The sequence below is a fragment of the Microtus oregoni genome, unplaced genomic scaffold (assembly GCF_018167655.1).
Source record: "Microtus oregoni isolate MIOR12 unplaced genomic scaffold, Mior012 000006F_ref0000085, whole genome shotgun sequence".
In the NCBI taxonomy this organism is placed as follows: domain Eukaryota; kingdom Metazoa; phylum Chordata; class Mammalia; order Rodentia; family Cricetidae; genus Microtus; species Microtus oregoni.
Window position 1 is genome coordinate 15,079,068 of NW_024543065.1, and position 15,675 is coordinate 15,094,742.

The following is a 15,675-nucleotide window of genomic DNA, read 5'->3' on the forward strand; positions in this document are numbered from 1 at the left end:
CAGATATTGAAGTAATAAGGGCGGCGGCGGGGCTGTGTCCCCAACACCCCGGCCGCCTGTCCAGCTAGCTTATGCCCCGAAATAATTACACGGACACTGTATTCCTCCAAACACTGCCTGGCCCATTCTCTTCTAGGCTAATTCTCACATATTAATTTAGCCCACCTCTAATCATCTGTATGTAGCACCCCAAGGTGCGCTTACCGGGGAGATTCCAGCCTAGTCCATCCTGGGTCGGAGCTTCATCCCGGGAGCGGGGCATGGCGTCTCTCTCTGAGGCGTCTGCTCCCGAGAGAGCTGTGGAGTCTCTGACCTCACTTCCTCTTCCTCCCAGCATTTTGTTCTGTTTACTCCTCCCACCTATCCTCTAACCAATAAAATGGGCCAGGGCAGTGCCTTTATTAGCCAATGACCTTCCTCCATCATTTCCCCTTTTTCGGTTTAAACAAAAAAAAAAAAAAGGCTTTAACATAGCAAAATTACGTATAACAAAACAGTTATCAAGTAAAAGTTACAATAATCTTTATCATAACTAAGGAAAACTATAACTATAACTAACTATTCTTAACTCCATCAAAGACTCCAGAAAGATATAATATTACCTAAGTAAGCAAGAAAAAAGCAACTTTTAAAACTCTAGAAATGACAGAGACATCTCGCTGCCTGGACAGTCACCCAAAGTTCCTCTGTACCGTTGGGGCATCCATCTTCAGCCTTCCGGCCCATGGTATCCAGCAGACATTTCCATAAAGCAGAAAAATTCAAAGTCAGTTCAGTCACTATCTGTTGTGTCCTGCAGAATGTCTTGCAGACTCTTTCAAAATGAATCAGGAACCCCGAAAGATCATCTCACCTTAGGCAAGTTCAGTAGTCCTCTCTCTGCGGGTTCTCTGTGTCCAGTTTATGCAATAGTCCGGGCAAGAGCAGTTTCTTGCCCAAATGGCTATCAAAACTCCATAATGAGCCTCTTCGATGCCCATCTTCCTCTTGAAGTAGATTGGTGCTGCCAGGAGCAGAGTGTCTCATTGTCATGAAAAGTCCTCAGTTATTAAAACATTTAAAACGCCATATTCTATAATCTTTGAAAAATATGAAGAATGCCTATCTAAAATATATCTCTATATATCTAGAAAATCTAACTAACATGACTACAAGCTTTACTATTATCGATGATTATCCATTAACAACCTATATTTCCTAATTATGCAGTACATATTTAAATGAACTACACAATCACAATACCTTAATCAAAATCAGAAACACTTATACATATAACAAAATTGACCTTAAATCTCTATCAATAAAGCAAAATCTATACTAATGCAAATTATTCATACCTATATCATATCTTCCTTTAAATGTAAAAGAACATTTCTAAACATTTTTTGGGAATATGGGCGCAGTTATTTCTCTCCAAACTGCTTCCTGCTGAATGGGGGCGTCGTTAATTAGGTCTTTCATGGTATAACCTGTGTGCTAGTTTCATCTCAGTTGGCAGTTGAGCGAAGCAATTTTCTGAAGGCGTTCACACCAACCCTTCAGGAGGGCGTGGTCCATCATACCAAATCGGAATAGAAGAAATGAACAGCGTCTCATCCTCTGTGAAAACAAAATAAGAAACTCCTTTCCAAAGTATCATGTCCTTAGATCCAAATTTCAAAATCAAGGCATTTTCAAAGTATCTATGTTGGATTAGTTCAGCAGCATTTATAAACAAATATCTTTTAGCAGTTGTTTGTCCTTCCTCAGCATTCAAACAATTCAAAGAGAGCATAATAGCATACAGTATCAAAATTCTCTGTGTATTTTCCATCTTTGTGCAGCTGTGTTTTAACCTCTATTTTGTTTATTTTTACTTTTAACTTTTTGTTTTTTGAGACAGGTTCTCTGTATCTTTGACCTGAAGTAACTCTGTAGACCAGGCTGTCTTAGAACTCTCAGAGATCCGCCTGTCTCTGCCTCCCAGGCATTGGGATTAAAGGTGTAAGCTACTACACCTTGAACTCACAGAGATCTGTTTGCCTCTGCCTTCTAGGCACTGGGATTAAAGGCGTGTGCTACCACACACAACAACTCTCTTCCTTTTTTTTTTTTGTTACTTTTAAGAACTTTAAATTTTAGTCTGCATATATTTTTAACACACTTCAAACCATTTAGAAATTTTCTTTGTCTTTGAATCTCTCTTTACTGTATATCTCTCTTTTTCTGACCACACGAGCCTTTAAATTACTGAGCAATATTGGTAGGATTAAAGGCGTGGCTTTGCCAGCTAGATCCAGTCCATTCCTTAGCTTTCCAGCCTCATGGCGGATATACAGGCTGTAGCCATGTTTACTGCAACAACTGTATGGCATTTCAAGGTCCCTGCCAGCAAGTGAGCTACAACAGACAACACTCAAGTCCTCTCTTGGTAGCCGGCCCTCCTGCCTCAAACAGTCAGAGTTTGCACTGGCAGGACGGCCCAGAAAGCCAGCATTTTTAAATGGCGCAGCTTTTTTCCTGCTACGGCTGAAAACCGAAAAGCATGCGTTCAGCTTTTCGTCAACACAGTTTAAGTGTTTTGTGGCAGGACCTCTTAATGAGCTGCAGGCTTTGCAGCTAAAGCTGAGTCAGGAAGCCTCTCTTAGATGAGGCGCTTGCTTGCCTCTAGCAAGCAGAGTAGAACCGAGAAATTGCTGCTACCAAGAAACCAGGCGCAATGCTTTCATTTTGTTCTAGAATTACTTCCCAAGCTATCTCGGGCTTTATGTGGAAGCAGTTGTCCACGTGGGCGCCATATGAAGTAATAAGGGCGGCGGCGGGGCTGTGTCCCCAACACCCCGGCCGCCTGTCCAGCTAGCTTATGCCCCGAAATAATTACACGGACACTGTATTCCTCCAAACACTGCCTGGCCCATTCTCTTCTAGGCTAATTCTCACATATTAATTTAGCCCACCTCTAATCATCTGTATGTAGCACCCCAAGGTGCGCTTACCGGGGAGATTCCAGCCTAGTCCATCCTGGGTCGGAGCTTCATCCCGGGAGCGGGGCATGGCGTCTCTCTCTGAGGCGTCTGCTCCCGAGAGAGCTGTGGAGTCTCTGACCTCACTTCCTCTTCCTCCCAGCATTTTGTTCTGTTTACTCCTCCCACCTATCCTCTAACCAATAAAATGGGCCAGGGCAGTGCCTTTATTAGCCAATGACCTTCCTCCATCAAGATATGCCTGTGTAGGCTTGGCTGCTCTGGTTCTCATCATGCGGCCCTGGACAGATGTGAACTCATTTCAATCACCTTGCCTCAGACTCCTTATACCAGAGACTATGGGTGTAAATCCCTGTGCCCTGCTTAATACACTTTCCTTTAATTCACTCTGACTATAAATGCAGCCTGTTATATCATTTTAACTAAACGTAAAGATGTGGCTTTTCCTAGGAGGTAGACAATGTCAACTCACCCCAGAAGAGTCACTGATGACAGACTTGTTGGAGGAAGCCGCTTGTTGGTTCCTAGCTGCTCAGCCCTGAAACAATCACACAGAAACTATATTATTTAAAACACTGCTTGGCCCATTAGCTCTTATTGACCTTTTATTGGCTAACACTTATATCTTAACTTATTTCTAGTAATCTGTGTATCATCATGTGGCTGTGGCTTACAGGGTAAAGTTCTAGCGTCTGTGTCCAGCAGGGCTACATGACTTCTCTCTTACTCTGCCTTTCTTTCTCCCAGCATTAGTTTTCCTTGTCGTGCTAAGTTCTGCCCTGCTATAAGTCCAAAGCAGTCCTTTATTAATTAATGGTATTCACAGCATACAGAGGGAATACCCATATCACAGGGAACAGTTGCACCTAAATCTAGCTTGGTGAACCAGTGAGTTTATTAGTGATATTTATAGAGACATTTGTGACCCGAAGGTATTAACATCACCTCAGTATGTGTGATAACTCACGATGGTTGCCTGTATTCTTGGAGGTCCCTGCATGCACAATGTCACCTGCCTCCTTCCTCTTCCTCAGCCTTTATGTTTTCCCTGATTGTTTAACACTAAGGGCTGGGTACTTATTAATCTTGTGATTTTCTTAAAAGTGATCCTTGTAAATTTCATTTGCTTCCTTGGTCTTTTGAACCTCTACCCTGACTCCAGAGGGAAATGTTTCAACTGAGAGGAATTAATGATACAAGAATAAGTAATTACTTTAAAACGATAAGAGTGACCTGTGACCCCAGAAGAAAAAGTAACTACACTCCCAAGTACATGCACATATATACATAGTCTCTGCAATAGCAACTTCAGAGCCAGACAACAGTGCAAGTGATATAAATAGTTACATCAGAGAACTATTGAGACATTTTCTCAAGTTAATATCAGAATACAGAACTTCAACTTCTGTACTAAACTGAGCTTCAAACCTGCTCAGTCTCTGGTCTTGTGTATATTTTACTTTCTAGCATGGCAGAGATTCTTAAGTTATTTTGCATTAGAATCTTCTGGGAGCCTAAATTTTTAAAAATCCTATTATAACTGGAGGTTTCTCTCTTACCTGCCAGTTCCTGAATAACCACTCTAAGATTTAATATTATATACAAACTGTTTGGCCTATAAACTGAGGCTTATTATTAACTAGCTCTTACAACTTAAATTAACCCATTTCTATCAGTCAGTATTTTACCACAAGGCTCATGGCTTGTTACCTCACATCGTGTTTCTCTGATGGTTGCTGTGTGTCTCCCTGATTCTGCCATTTTTCTTCCTGTATCTCTGACTGGATTTCCTGCCTGACTCTATTCTGCCTGGCTATTGGCCAAATTAGCTTTTTTATTAATCAATGATAATAAAACATATCTACAGCATCAAGAGAAGACATCCCACATCATCCTATAACCCAGCAGTATCCCAAACGCTCCAATTAGAATACCAAAGGCTCTTTGCAAGCAATAAAGTTTGATGTTTGTTTGTTTTCTTGCTTACTTGTTTATTTAAAGCTCTCTCGAGATTCCAGGGTGCAACCAAGTTTGAGAATAACTAATAGATGAAGAGAACTAGATGACATGATTCCAAAAGCATTTTCCTGTTCTAACAGCCCACAAAGGTGTTTCCTAAGTATGAGGAGACTCCGAAGCACTGACTTAATGATGATGAACAGGGAGAATAAGAGGCTCAACTATTACCGAATCCATAACTTTTGCTTTCCCAAGAAGCTCTTATAATTTCAGTCCACAGTACATAACTATTTTATTCCTTTGCCAATTACCTTGAAAGAACAATTTGAATATGTGCTCATGTTGTATATGATTTTGAGATGGCTATAAAATAAAACAAAATGAAGAAGAGGTTGTGGTGCCAGGTCAGGGAAGCAGAAGGACAAAGAATTTGCAGGGATAGCAATGACAGGTGACAGACTTAAGTACAACTGCTATATAAACAGAAATATATACTTGGAACTAAAGAGGTATCAGCCACAGACCTGTTCCTGAGAGTTTACTAAAATATGCTTAGATGATGAAATGTAACAACAGATGTCTATTGACTGCAACATAAAAAGCCTTCTGGGAATAGAACTGATTCAGGGACAACAATGAATAAAATGGCATTTTTCTTAGATTGGTACGTACAAGGCTAGAAGAGAAAACTGCTCTGTCAAGTGAAAACTAATTGAAAGTCAGGACTCACAGGAAACATAATGCTATCACAAAGCTGTAGGAGCAAATGAGCCCTTTGGTCTTTTGGGGTTCCTGAGAGCACTGGCAATTCCTCTGAATCAGGACTAGGGGTTGGAATTCATCTCTGCGTGGTGTAAACAAACCTGATGAGGAGCTTTGCAGCACAGAGCTATGTGAGGGTAAGATGATTCAAGAGCTCTAAACCACTAAGAATAATATTTGGCACATGGTGTATATAAATGTTTGTTAAATAAAAATCAAACAACTTGAAATAAATAAGAAAGAATAATTAAACAGACTGGTATTGGCAGGGGACTAGGCAAAAAAAATCAATGGAATAAATTCAAATGTACGAACAGACTTGGGATGTGTACTCATTTGGTATGTAAGAACAATCACATTTCCCTTCAGGAAGAAAAATAAATGTTGGTCAAACTGTTCCTTTCTGATTTTCCTTTATTTGTGTTTGAGGTGCAGACAAAACACCAAAGTCTCACGTGGTTTTTTTTTGTTTGTTTATTTTGTTTTGATTGCTCAAGCTTTGATCTAAGTAAATATTTATGGATTACAATTTATGGACTGCATCTTCCAAGCCCACAAAAAAACCATAGTATATAGTTCAATATTACGAGTGTCCCCAGCTCCATCCTGGTATTATACTGAGAAGTTGCCTTTAACTCTATACATGGAACTGAAAAACTGCTTAAGACATAGCAAACAGGTGACTAATCAAGGGGCCAAATGAGGAGCAGAAGGAGAGAGAACATGAGCAAGGAAGTCAGCACCGCGAGGGGTGCGCCCACCAACTGTGACGATGGAGCTGATCGAATGGGAACTCACCAAGGCCAGCTGGACTGGGACTGATGGAGCATGTGATCAAACTGGACTCTCTGAATGTGGATGACAAGGAGGGCTGACTGAGAAGCCAAGGACAATGGCACTGGGTTTTGATCCTACTGCATGCACTGGCTGTGTGGGAACCTAGTCTGTTTGAACGCTCACCTTCCTAGACCTGGATGGAGTGGGGAGGACCTTGGACTTCCCACAGGGCAAGAAACCCTGACTGCTCTTTGGACTGGAGAGGGGGGGAATGAGGGGAGGAGGAGGAGAGGAGGAGGGGAAATTTTGTAATAATAATAACAATAATAATAATACTAAAGATGCAAAAAAAAAAGGAACGCAGTTATTGTTGCTATGGCCAAATATCTAACAAGGAGCTCATAGGAAGGAATGAGCTTGTGTCTCACATGGCAGATAGAACAAGGGAATAGACTGTGAGATGTTGTGGAATATTAGTTGAAAATGTGTTACATTCATTTATGATGTGGATCATTTGCTTGATGATACAAAGGGGTGTTGCATTCTTTTATGTTGCATTTGTTTAACTCCATGATGCTGTGTTACTTTGCCTGTCTAAAACAACCGATTGGTCTACTAGAGAGCTGCATAACCAATAGCCAAGCAGGAGAAAGGATAGATGGGGCTGCCAGGCAAAGAGAATAAATAGAAAGAGAAATCTAGGAAGAAGTGAAAAAAGAAGAAGTGAGAAAAGGAGGGAGGACATCAAGGGTGAGTCACCCAACTACATAGCCAGTCACAGAGTAAGAAATAAAGAAAAGTATACAGAAATAGAAAAAAGTAAAAGCCCAGAGACAAAAAGTATATGGAATAGTTTAAGTTATCAAAGCTGGCTGGAAGCAAGCCAAATTAAGGCCAGGCATTTATAAGTAAGAAATGTTTCCAAGTATTTATTTGGGAACTAGATAGTGGGCCCCCAAAAGAGCAGAAAGTAAAGAGAAAAATAAAAACAACAGTGAGCTGTCTGATGATAATGCATCTCCTGTTTAGAAACAGGAGTGGGAAAGAAGCAAGTCAGGGATATAAAACCTCAAGGACCTCCCCTAATAACTACTTCTTACAGAAAAGTTCCATTTTCTATAGCTTCCACATCCCTCCAAACATCTTCCTCAGCTGAGGACCAAGGGCTCAGCGACAAAAGCCTGTGAGGGATATTTCACAGTTAAACCACACAACTCTATGTGCTAAATGTCTGGTTTACATGGGTTTTTAAAGATTTGTTCTTGCTGCTTTTAATGAAATCTATGTGCTTGTGTCTGTGTATGGTGGGTATGGGATATTTGTGCAGGTACCAGAAGAGGTCAGAGGCATCAGAGTCCCCTGGAGCTGAAATGACAAGTTCCTTTTGTGCTGGGAATTGAACTCGGGCCCTATGAAAGAGCAACATGTGCTCTTAACTACTGAGCCATCTCTCCAACCCTGGTCTGGATTGTGTGTGCGTGTGTGTGTGTGATGAAGATACTTCTTGACAACTTAAATTTTTCTAGTATAAAAGAGATTAAGCTATTTAGTAGGTTAAGCTGGACTCAAAAGTCCAGAATATCCTCAAAATTCATGCATTCAGTTGGACAGAATTAGGGACTCCCTGGGAACACCTTTTCAAGCCAAGAATAGAATTTATTTTCCAAGTATGACCTTGGTATTAATCAGAAGCAGAGAGAGAGAGAGAGTAAAGAGAGGATCAGTTAATGCACTGACACATCTCTTATTGGCTTTTGAGGCTGCTAAACTACTTTTAGCCAGTTTCTACATGTATTCATTGGATAAGACTTTATTGTTCATTTCCCCTTTTAGTAACCAATCTCGAGAAGAAAAATTTCCTTGTTTTAAAAGCTAGAGCTACACCTCTCACTATCTGTACCTCCTTCCATGTACATGAGGAAGAAGAATAGACACATAGATGTTTTTAAAAGCTCTAAAAAATATACCTTCCTTGTATGCATATATGTACCAGCTTCATATTGTAAGCATAAAATCATTACGGGGAGCTAGAGAGATAATCCAGGAATTCAATGCAATGCTTTTTCAGAGGACCACTTTAGGAGACTCACAATAGCCTATGACCCCGAGGAGAAATGATACCTTTGACTTCTGAGAGTGCCAGCATGCACAGGCACAAACAAGTACACATAATCAAAAACGAATCTAAAATATAAAATTATCACATAGAATTTTATGGCTTGTTTCAGAGATAGAACACAATGATCTTTGCACAATATTTCTTCAGTCAAGATACTCGAATTCATTGTTTAAATAGTATATTTTAATATTATCTCAGAAATGCCAAGCATGGGTCTCTGCAGGTGTGAAACAAAGAAACGACTACAAAGAGAAGTTCAGACTGACTTCACCGACCTGGATCTGACTTGGGAAGTCTGATATCAGGAAGTTTATTGCCAACATATTGAAGCCCAGTGTAATTAGGAAAAAGAGTGTAATGGTGTAGTACTTCCCCCATTGCACAAGGAAGAGTAATTACATTGAAACTCAGCTCAGGGTACTGTCGTTTCTTCCAAGAAGATGAGTTCTAGAAATAGGCTACTTATTATTATTATTATTATTATTATTATTATTATTATTATTATTAAGAGCCTAAGGATCTGATCTGGTCTCAGTCACACAGATAGTGTAGAGGTCATTTGGGCTATTAACCACCTCCAATCCTGGCTGTGGGAGATTAAGGAAGCCCCAGCTATAAGTATCATTTAGATCATTAGCCACCCCCAGTCCTGGCTGTAGGAACTTGATATGGCCTGGTCCTACAGATAATGCAGATTACCAGGATAATAATCACTTCTAATTCTCAGCTTTCTGGATGAAAGAACAGGATTTTTTTTCTTGTTTTTACATCTTTCCCATTGGAAAGACAATCATGCATGCGTAGCATTCCTGGTTTCCCTGGAGATCTGTGGATGAAGGCCTTCGTGCTGTGCTCCAAGCACTGTCTGACATCCTTCCTGTTACCATCTTCTATCACAATATGATCCAGCTCTCATCTAAACAACTCTTGGAGGACTATAGCCTTTTACTCAACTCCTATGATAGTTTCCCCAGTGCATTGTCATCCCTTATCCTTGGAGTGCCCCCTGCTGGATTCTCTTGGGAATACTATCTATGCTTAAATTTCCACAAACACACATTTCAAATTCCACACACAGGTTCGCAGAAGAAAACAGGGTGTCTAAAGTTATGATCCTTCTTTTCTTAATTTATAAAGTGACTCAGCTACAAATATTTAAATCAACAAATTTCTTTATAAAGAGGGTGGTTTTCCAGTGCTTAGCACTAAGCGTTTATGATCCCATTTAAAGGCTCAAGGCTAATCCCTAATAATAATGATATGTGGAGATGGAATCTTCAGAAAGTAATTACTTGATGATTGAATACTTCCTAAACATCATTAGTGATCTTATGAGTGGAGAGAAGCATCTGTTTCTCTCTCTTCCTCTCTTTCTCTCTCTGTTTCTCTTTACTTCCCCCCTCCCTTTATACCACTCTCATCTCTTTTCCTCTCTTTCATCTGTTTCCCCACACCTTCCTCTCTCCTTTTACACCCCTCCTGATTTTATCATCCCTATTCTTTTGCTTTCAGGATACAGCCAGGGACTGTGTCCTTCCCAAACACTGATCTGCTGTCTCCTTCACAACTGAAATTCCCACCATAACAATAAAATTTGACTGTATATTCAAATATGCAACTTAGATTAATCTAAAAGAATTCTGCTGAATGGAATAAAGTCAGACTCAAAGCATGATATGCATAACTGCATGTATATTGCATTCTCAATGTTACATTACGTTCTCAAATGTAATGGAGAGTAGATTAGCAGTCACAAAGGGTCATAGGTCATGTGAGTGAGACTTAAGAGGAATAGCAGGAGGATTTTGAAGCGGGGAGGTACTCAAACTTTATATTTGTACTATTGTATTAAAATTCATGGAACTATGCCAAGAGAAAGGCTATTTTTAATTTTTTAATTTATAAGCTTCATAATTTAAAATTTGCTAATAAACTTCACACATGTGTGATGAAAAGTCTGTTTTAGAAGTAAGTGTTGAATTGGAAGTGCTTTGACTGTGACAAATTAAATAAAATACATTGCTTAACTCAGTTTAGGTTTTAAATATTTTCATACAGACTAATTCACACATGTGGTCACACCTCTGGGGAGTCCTCCAAGAGTCCAGTAGCCATGTTGTAAATACTGGACCTGAATCGGGGATGCCCTTCTCAATATTAGGCATGCCACTTGGACGCTGTAATTGTAGTGCTAAGGAAGTAGACAAGAAGATCCCTGGGACTCCTGGATAGCCAATACAACCCAACTGGTGAGCTCCAGTCTCAGTGAGAAACTTTGTTTTCAAAAAGTAAGGTGGCAAGTGGTTGATAATTGCACATGATTTTAACTTCCAATTTATAAGTGTACCTTCGAATACACAACACACATGAACATACAAACACAAATGAACACATACAAATGAACACACATACACACCATACCCCTCACTCACAAAATATATAAATACAGAAGACTGGTGTTGAGTCAGTAGTAGATAGTCCCTGTCTTTTGGTGAACTGTACTCTTGGTACATCTTTTCAGACACTGAGAAACAAGAGCAAATCCTCGTGCTTGCACAAGGAAGCACTTTGACCACCAAGTCATCTTTCCAGCTTAAGAGAAGTCTTTGAAAATGGCAGCTCACTGCTCCTCCAGTCTTTTTAAGATAGCATCTTGCCACTGCTCAAGCATAGTGCCTAGAGGAAAGAGTTTTCCTAGCATCTCTCTTCACTCTGCTTCTGACACACACAACCATTATCTTCCTTCCTCGATCTTTCTCTCTCCTTAAAATATCTTGTACTGGAAGTATGATGCCCTTTCCCCCCTAGACTTTGTCTTAACTGTGGCTCCATCCACCCCTCTCACCAGGAGTGGGTAGCTTCTCAGACCAGCCAATCCTTTTGGGTCAGGTGTTATTTTTTTTTCCTATTCTGCTTTTTAATGTCTCTTATTCCATTTTGCTGTTAGACTGAAGGTTATAGGCCCTCACCCCTCTTCTGATAGCTGTTATCCACTGCTCCCCAGTCTATTCCCTGGAGATTCTATCAAACTGTGTCTGCTGTTATCTAGTATGTCCCTACGTTCTACCAGACATGGATGACAGACCACATGGAATAATTTCAGCCATGCTTTATACACTTTTTAAAAATAGTATCTAAAGTTCATTTGCTCTCATTTGAAAAAAAGTTAGAAAGATGTTTAAAATCATTCCTTTGCCAATCACTTGAAGGTTTGCACCCTTCCTAAAGACTGATCAAGAACACAAAGCACGGTAAATACACAGCTTTTTGAGTACTGTAGGACTTTTGCAGTATCTGCATATCGTATCGCATAAAAAGCAACTTCATGCTAATTATGGACGCATAAGTTGGTGTTCGGGTTGGCTATAGCTTAGGCATAAATGCCGTACAGGTCAGAATCTAGCCCCAGATGCTTGGTTCTCAACTATGCCTCTGGTCACAGCATAACTAAGTCGCCCTGGCTCTTTTGTATGTATAGGAAACTCTGATCTCTTTATTTGAAAGAAAGTTCAGACACATATTTTTCAACCTAGTATCATGAAATTTGTCCAGATTCACTTTAAAATGAATCTGAGTCTTACTGTTCATTTTCAAAGCACATGGGTAGACTGTCTATACAAAGCACTGTTAACAAAAAGATAGTCAGGGGCAGCTCTTGGCAACTTAACTGCACACTGGAGGATTCTTTATTCTCCTGGGTTTTATTTTCCTATTTTTCTTTATCTTTTAGAAATGTAAGAACCATGGACTCTGAACTTGCTTTGTTCTTTCCTAGAGCAACTGTTCTTTATCTTATATTAAAAAAAAATAAATTGCTTTCTAGGAAAGCAAAATTCACAGATTTTCTCTGAGAATCCTTCCTTGTCACCCCAAGTTCTTAGGACATGGATTGAGGAAACAGAAGGAAGGCTTACTATAAACTGTATGACTTTTGGTGATTATAACTTGCCAAAGAAAGAAGCTCTGTGCTGACATAAAGTTTTCATATGTACTGCGGCCTCTAGATTTTTAGATTAAAAGTTATGGAAGTGTTTATGTTAGCATTACAAGCACAATGAAGCAAGTGAGCTGAATGCATGCAAAAGTGCCTCCAATGCAATCAGATATAGCCATCCATAGAACTCAAATCTAGAGTAGGAGATATAATTTGCTGTAAGATGATTTTTATTAACTTTTCAGATTGGACCTCTTTGTGATTCGCTTATGCAGCATGCCAAGGCATCTGGCAAAGCCATTTCAAGTGTGTTGGGAAACAGTTTTCTGACTTAGTCACTCACGCATTAGTGATGGCAGAGGACCATCAAGGGTATACCAGTGACTTTGCCAGTTGGGAGAAGACACTCAGAAAAAAACAGCTTAAGTGGAGCATCTTACTTGGGCTTATATGTCAAGAGTACAGCCTCTTACGGTGAGGAAGCCAACATGGCAAGATTCTGAGACAGATAGGCACATCACATCCATAGTGAGGAAGCAGAGGGCAGTGAATGTTCTTAGCATCCTCCCTTTCATGCAGTTGGAACCCAAATACAAGGAATGGTAGGACCCACTTTGGAATGGGCCTTTCCTTCTCAATGAACCTAAACAAGTTTACTCCAGGCAGGTATGCCCACAGGTTAACCTACTATATGTTAACCTTAATAGGCATGTCTGGAGGTGTGTCTCCTAGATGACTGCAGATCCTGTCCAGCTGTCAATCAACATGAACCATCAAAAAGAGCCAACTCCAGCATCCAGGTGTAGTAGAGCAGGCTTGCTATCCTGGTCCATAGAGTATTGCAATGCTGGTCCATAGGGTGTTGGTGTCAGAGGATGAGAATATGATGACAGCCTAAACTATACAATAAGAACTTGTCAGAAGAATAAGAAAAAAAGAGGAGGATGAACATGATGGGGAAAAGGAATAGGTTCAATTCTGGTATTCTACCCATTTTCTTTTCCGAGCAAATCTTTCCTGGATTAATGTGTCAAAATATGGTCACCAACAACCAGTTAGGGAAGATACGCTTGCAGTACAGTTACAACAGAAGCATGACTCCATTAAGATAGTCAGTGGCTCACCTCTCCAAGGGGCTGGGCTTTCCAATCTTCAGCCCTAGCAGTCTGATTCTGATCACTAGGGAACACCAGGATGGAATCTGAAACACGTTATCACTAAGAAATACTAACAAATAATAAATCTATATATCCAGGTGATATGCTTTTAAAATGTTTTTTATTTTATGTATTTCAATTAAAATTTCACTATATCCCTTCCTCCTTCCAGCCTCCCACGTTACCCCTCACATTAATAGCCTCTTTTTTCTTTTATTATTATTGTGACATATATATATATATAGTATATGTTATGAATAAATGTATAAATAAAACCTACTGAGTCTATTTTTGTTGTTTGTGTATGTGGTTTTAGGGCTGATCGCTTTGTAATGGATAGACAATTATGGGGCTCATCCCTAAAAAAGGCTAATTCTTCCTCTCTCTCTCTCTCTCTCTCTCTCTCTCTCTCCAGTCATTAGTTGCCTATATTTCTAGGACTGGGGTTCTGTGAGACTTTCCCCCTTCTGTGTTAGCATATTCATTGACATTACCATTATTCAGACTTGTTTATACAGCCATAAAAGTTTCTATGAGAATATGTTTCACAGAAGACTTTCTGGTATTCTGGCTCTTACATTCTTTCCAGCTCCTGTCTTCTGTGTTGTTCCCTGAACCATAGATCCAAAAGGTGTGGTATAGATGTATCCACTGGGTCTAGTCTCCGCATGATCAGCCCATCTCTCATTGTGCACAGTTTTGGTTTTCTGCAAGGAATCTTCAGTTGCTGGAAAAAGAAGTTTCTTTTGTGAGGATAAAAGCTACACTTACCTGTGGGCTTAAGGATAAGATTTAGAATGTTGTAAGGATTATACTGGTCTGGTAAAGTGACAGTAATAGATTCTCTTATAAGATCCATGACCTCACTAGCCCTTGGAACTGTGCTAGGTTTCTAGTATCACCAAAGAGTTCCCTCCTGTTGAGTGAGCCTTAAGTCAAATTAGACAGCTATTGGCTACTGTTAACATATGAGTGTCACTTATTACACCTTTAAGGATGTCTTACCATGCTGCTTGTTATTGTGATTCAGAATTATTAAAGTTGGGAAGGACTGTTTAATTGCTTCCTTTTCTTAGCAACTTGCAAAACATTTTACAGTGCCATGGAAGCTCAACTTCAGAAAGGAGGCTTCCAGGTTAGATTCAGTTCCAATTGTTCAAGTCCTATGTCCTAAGTGTGTAACATCTTTAGCAACAGGAGCCTACATTCAACCTCTGAGAGGCAATGAAGGCAACAATAACAATCAATAGTCCATATTATTTTGAGAGGCACTTGGATTATCCTAGCCATTTCAAAAGGAAATTTCTCATTCTTGGTTCTGGGATTTTTGGTTAGTCTAAGGCTTTTGTAGGGATCATTCTCAGCACATGGTGTGTGGGAGAAGGGGATAATGCACATGTGCTTATTGTGTATAATTTTATATAAATATAAAATAATAAGATTTCTTAAGGCTTTATTGAACAACTTTGCTATTTGTCTTTCCTCCTGTCTCATCTTAGTTATTGTTCCATTGCCATGAAGAGCCCCTATGACTAAGGCTCCTTACTATAATAAACCATGTAATTGAGGACTTCCTTATTGTTTCAGAGGATGAGACCATGAACACCAAGGCAGGGAACATGAAAGCAAGCAGACAGGCATGACCCTGAAATAGTAGCTGAGAGGATCTGCTCCACAAGATGAAGGGGGGAGGGAACAGTTGTGGAGTTTGGAACCTCAAATCCCACCTCCAATGACATAGTTCTCTAACAAGCCCACACCTCCAAATCCTTCTCAAACAGTTTCACTAACTGGGGACCAGGAATTCAAATATATGAGCCTATGGAGACCATTCTCATTTAAATAACCATATTCTTTCTTTTATTAGATTGACATCCATCCCCAATTGGAGCAGCTCCCGCCTTTTTACACACTTTGAAACCTAAAACACTAAATCTCCTAGAAGAAGACATAGGCACTACCCTACAAGATATCAGTGTAGGACAGTATTTTCAGAATAATATT